Source organism: Chamaea fasciata, unplaced genomic scaffold (assembly GCF_029207755.1).
Source record: "Chamaea fasciata isolate MVZ Bird 193981 ecotype frontalis unplaced genomic scaffold, bChaFas1.0.hap1 SCAF_2, whole genome shotgun sequence".
Lineage (NCBI taxonomy): Eukaryota > Metazoa > Chordata > Aves > Passeriformes > Sylviidae > Chamaea > Chamaea fasciata.
The window spans coordinates 48,979,028-48,985,027 of NW_027094087.1; positions in this window are offsets into that span (position 1 = coordinate 48,979,028).

Sequence of the window (6,000 nt, forward strand, 5' to 3'; positions counted from 1 at the left end):
TTTCTATGCTTGCTGGAGATCTTAAATATGATCTGCTAGTTCAAAGTAGTTTAATTTAATGATTTCCTAGCAATTTGTGTAACCAATTTTATATAAATATTCTTTAAGACGTTCTTTCACTTTATATAGTCCAAATTCTTGTTGCCTCATTAAAACTCTCCTAGCTTGATGGTGACATACTAATTTTTTGTAAAGACCAAGGAAAAATGCAAGTTTCCCTCTCATCTCTTATTTGCTCTTCTTTCTTTTTTGTTGTCCTCTTGTATGCTATGTGTACATTTGTAAAACCTTAGTCTAGTTCTAATTCATGTTATTTTGTACTCATCCTTATTTTGGTTCATCACACCATGCCATGTAATTATTAGCAGTCATGGTTTTTGCCTATTTCTTTTCAACTTCTATGGCATTAAAGAGTTCCTGTCATACCAGACCTCTCTGCTTTTCACTGGGACAGATTTCTTTTTGTGCCTTTACATTTCCTGTTTAAGGCATTTTTGACCTCAGCGCCTTCTTGTTGGAAAGAGTTAAAAAAAATTTAGAAAATAATCCTGATTGATCCTTCGGAAAAATGGAGTATGGGAGGACTGGCAGGTAATGGTGCCATACATATCTGTCAAAACTCTACATTATGCAGAAACCCAGTTGCATGGAACATGAAATTTCTTTATGGCATAAGGAAACTTCGTCATTACAGCAGGGCAATATTATGCCTGTAATAATTGGCACAGCACTGCAAAATAACTACCCTGAGATCTGATATTAACTCTTGGTTTCTTCTTGCTCAATATCTCTGAATTTTACCATAAAGACAGAACCTTATAGAGTAAGGAAACTCTCCCAGAGCTTGTATTTGGACTTTGTGGTTTTTTTCTCCCAAGAGACTCTTCCACTTCGTGTATTTTAAAGAATTATATTATTTGTAATTACACAGATTATTTTCTCAGACAGTGTAAATTAGAGATATTCATGTTTATGACCCTTAGGTTCCCCTCACTTTTTCTGTTAAATTACCACAAAACTAAAATATCACAGATTAAAGCAAAGTTAGTTTTCATATATTGGTATTAACACTGAGGAAAGCCATTTGATGCTCTTCACTCCAGGAACCCTTTTTCCCACTGGGCTAAGAGTCTGATCAGATATTTCAGTAATATAAAATAACTTTACTGACTTGAGTATCTGACACTTAATTGGAGAGGCAAATATGATGTCTTTACCTTTGCATTTGCAGAAAAAAAAATTTGATAACTATATTAACAGAAAAAGCTTCTTCTTATCCCTTGCCCATCTCAGAGTGCAAGAGCTCAGTATATACAAGACTTTATTAACTCAGAACATGATTTTTCCATATAAAGGAAAAAAAACCCACATTAACAGAGGTAAAACCATGATAAAAGATGTCAGTCCTGTGTTATGATTTGGAACAATTCCTTGGCCAAAGGGAAAGCAAGAGTGCCAGTTATCTTTCCACTACTGCAAGTGGCAAAAATCCTACTAATTTCAATAATTCAGCAATGGCTTCATTACGCAAACAGTTTGAAAAATCTATCAGTATGTAGTAAGGGGGATGATTTCTGTTTTTTGGTGATATTAAATGTCAGATAAAATTATTACACTGGGAAAGTTAGAATGATTTCTCTCCTAAAGCAGTGAAAATGTGGAATGAATTGCATATATTCACAGTGGAAACTTTCTCTTGAAAAGAAGTTAAGTATTTGAAAGTAGCACATTTTAAACTTTTTCTGATATATCATGTCTTTTATTTGTTTCTTGTGAGGTTACTCCATGGAGCTGGCAAAAAATACTTCATTATATAGGTATATGCAATAGATGAAAAGTACAAGTTAAAATCATCAAGTTAGGCCATAACCTCTGCTTTCCTTTAGACTGTTCACAAGTACTTCTGGGGCACAGACTTTATCCCTTCTGAATATTATTGCATACCCTTATCAACAAATCTGGCTTGTCCTTCACTTACTTACCCTGGATTTCCAGAAAATACCAGATCACCTTTGGGCACAGGATGATGTCTCTGGGCAAAGGATGTGAAAAACCAGTAATAAGGACTATTAGCTATTGGTCCTGTTTCTTAAATCGTGACTGAAGGATTGTCAGGTGGTGTAACTGAGCCTGGTTCCCAGCCCTGGACAATGACATTACAGTGACAATGACACAAAGTCAGATTTCCAAATGGATTTGGACTTGAAAAGTAAAGTCCTTCAGGGCTAAAGGAAGATTACCTGAGACATGGAGAATAGAATGTGCCAAGATATTCACTAACTTCAAGAGATGTGAGACATTAACCTTTTGCTTTGATTTAACAAAGCTTGGAGACCTTCACATTCCTTAGATTGAGAAAAGGACAATTAAATTTGCTGAGCAGTGTAATTTATTTATTTTTTTTTTTAATTTACAGTACTGTCTAACTTTTAATCAATATAGGCTTAATATCAAACTTTTAAAAGGTGGTTGGGTAATTCCAAGACTCCCAAAACAAAAGAACTCTCAAAATGTAAAAGAGAAAAAGCAGAGGTTATCACTACCATTCAGTGTTTGCTTTAAATGTGGCCAAAGGCAGGTAGCTGCTCCAGTGTTAAGTTAGGATGAAAAGGGCAACTAATCAAAAGGGAAAAATCTGACAAGAAGTGAAATCTGAGGTTACTCAACGAACATTTTGATGTGGCAGTGCTGAAGTGAGCACTTCTGCTTGATTTTTCATCAGCTCCTTGTTCCTTCTCTTCATTATACCCTGTTTTGCTGAAACAGGTCTCTGCAGAGAAGGAACAGGCAACTGATTTGGCCATAGACAACCTTTCTTTTTTTGCTGGGTTACTTTCCAGCTGTATCAGTGTAATGGTCGCCCTCCTTCATAAACACAAAAATGATTGTGTTGGCTGACAAACCATGGAACATGAGAATAAATCCAATGTTTGGGGAGGTTCAGAAGGATATGATACTGAGTTCTGAATATGCTCAGTGTTCCTAAGCAAGATTCTTTGTTATATCTATGACAGAGACAACATTTCAAATTTCTGCCATGTTATAAGGCACAAACAAGTCTTTCCTCTTCTGTTTTTCACATTGTAGTTTAGTTGGGCTTGTGCAAGAAAAAAACTCACATCTGTGTGACTTAGGCATTTTTTAGTGTTCCACTGTGTTTACAATAATACACATTTCGTGTGCTAATACATATTTGTCTGGTCTGCACAGCCCAGAGTATTCTGTTGGTCACTGAAAAAATCCCCAAACCTAGGAGAGACAGCAATGCCAGCCTAAGTGGTTTAGACTCTTTGTAAGTCTGTCCTGTAGCCACTGGCAGCACAAAGAACTTGCCAGCAGTGACAGTGTTGAAGCTCTCACTTCCACAAGACAGACGTGAGCTGTGGCAGACCACTGCTTCATGGCCTCCAATTTGAGCTGATTCCACTGATGGGAAACAGCAGTCACAACCCAGTTTATCAACATGAGAGCTGATGTGAAGTTATTTGCCATTCCTCCAGCCTGAAGGAATAATGAGGAGGAGAAAGGAAGGGCATTCGGTGTCTGTAGAAAAGAAAATGTATTCCTGACATATGCCTTGATGTATACCCTTGACTGGCCTAGCTTGAAATTCTGCACCCATTTTAAAGGAGATACAATTGCAGTGGAATCCAGGTTATTTTTTACCCTCACAGTACAATGAGCACAGGCTGCTCTCTCCTGCCTAGCAGGCTCTCTGCTGTGTGACGGGAGGTGCTCAAGTGAGATCGCTACAGAAGGCCATTTACCTTGGCCTGCCCAGCATGAATGAAATCAAAAATATTTATGGTAATGATGCTACTGCAATTCTGCTTGTAATAGACTCAAAATGCTAAGTGAAGGCATCATGTAGCGGGAGCACAGCACTGAATTATTCCTGTGTATTGAAATGCTGATAGACAAACTAGGCTACCAAGTAATTAAGCCACTATTAGACCAAACCATTAAATCCATTGTCTGCTGTTCTAACTGCTGCTAATTGCTGTCACCATGGCAACAGGGGAGTTTCTTTATCTAGTATCTCCATGTATTTTCCTTTTCATAATGGAGCCTGCCACAGGGAAATTGACATCTTCCCAAGTTGAAATACTTGTGTTGAAATAAAGGTAGACATCTTTAGATAAGAACAACTTTAATGCCAGCAGTAAAGCAAATCTCATCTAAATTTTTATAATTTCTTTGTAGAATTATCTGGATCTTAACGCAAAGTGCATTTTAGAATAGATTATTAATTTAGAAAGCTTGCCTTCTCACTTGCATGATAAAACTCATGGTTCATCTTAAAATCAGGAAGGTAAATTCATCAGGCTAATATAATACTCTGTATCTTGTGCAGATTTTAGTTCACATCCTGTTTATGGCTACGCTTGCATCAATATTAACCTTGGTCAGAGCCCAGATTTTATCTCTAAAATCTTTTTTAAAAATAAAAATATTTATTTAGGAGCCTTTCAAATATGTAAATCCTATGTTTAGGTCAAAGCCACCCCATAGCATCTGCTCTGAAATCCTGTGTGTTTCCCTCCCAGCCCCATCAATCTCTTTTTCCATTTGAATGGGAGATGAATCACTGCAGAGCTGCAAATAGAAGTCTGCTCTGAACTGCTTGTCTAATATTAACTGCTGATGCCATCTCTTAAGAATGAAGGAAGGATATCCAGAGAAAAGCTGGAGGTCTTTCAGTCCTTCCCATGTCTTACTTCAGCACCGTCTGAGAAGAGGTGCTGTGAAACAGCACTAACAGGCGAATATTAGAGTCAGTTTTCCAAGGAGAAAGGATAGAAAGAAGACTACCTGGGAGCTCTATCTGGAAAAAAGAACTTCAGGACTTTCTCTGTGTTTGACTTTTGAAGGGATAGGCTCTCGTATGAACTGAGCAAGAGCTACTAAAAGGATTCCCTCTAATCCGACACCAGAGGCTGCTTCCCAGCACTGGAGGGCAGAGGAGAGCCCCGCAGGTGGATCCCTGTCCAGTACCATGGCACTACTCTCTTGGCAATTGTGTTTCATCTGAAAATCGTCTCTGTCCATGGACACCACAACAGTTTGGCAACAGCCTGAGCTTAAATTACAGCAATCAAGAAGTTGAAACATTGGTAAAAATTCAATGTGATGGTTCTCTGTGTGTGTTTTATTTGTACATATTGTAAACATTGTGAAATCTGCCAAGATCTGGTACAAATATGCTTCCCAACATTGAGACTGTGATAAACTGAGAAAAGTGTATGGTAAAGTTTGAGCGACACCCAAAAAGTGTCCTAGAGAAAGGGAAAGGAGATAAACATGCACTGTAAGTCTTGTTACCAAAGTACATTTCCTTAATTTAAGCAGTATGACGTTGTTTATTTAGGAGATAGTATTTCCAAATATAATGTTGCCATTAAAGAGAAATTGCTGAGGCTTTTAAAGGAAGAAAGACCATCTGTTCTACATTTTTCTACAATGTGTTGTTTTCTCATATAAATCTGAAAGGAATTTTATGACCTTTAACACAATGTTTATTAACTTGCTTATGTTGTACTTAGAAGCTGTTAGCTTTTACTTTATAAAATCATCCAAAGTTTTTAAGTCCACCCTTGAAAAAGATATTTTCTAAGAAGTCCATTGTTTATAGACACATCTTTTAAAATGGCAGCTGAAAATGATAAATACCAAAAGAATCTCAGAGTCTGAAACAAAAGCTCCAAGACACATCATTTGTCCTCTGCTTCATTCAGCACCCAGGAGTATCCATATCTACAGACTTCCTACTGCACAATTCATTGACACTGTGTGTTACTGGGGACAAAAATCTTTCCAGCTTTCCAAGCATCCATCCTTTTCAGCTGTTCTGGGTTGGCATGGTACACACATATTGACAATACCCCCAGGAAAACCCTGTGATATTGAGCATAGCTGATTCCATCCTGAGCCATTTTCAGTTCAGTATAAAGTTTTGCACAAATAAACTGTAAAAATTTTGATCTTCATTGAACATAAACT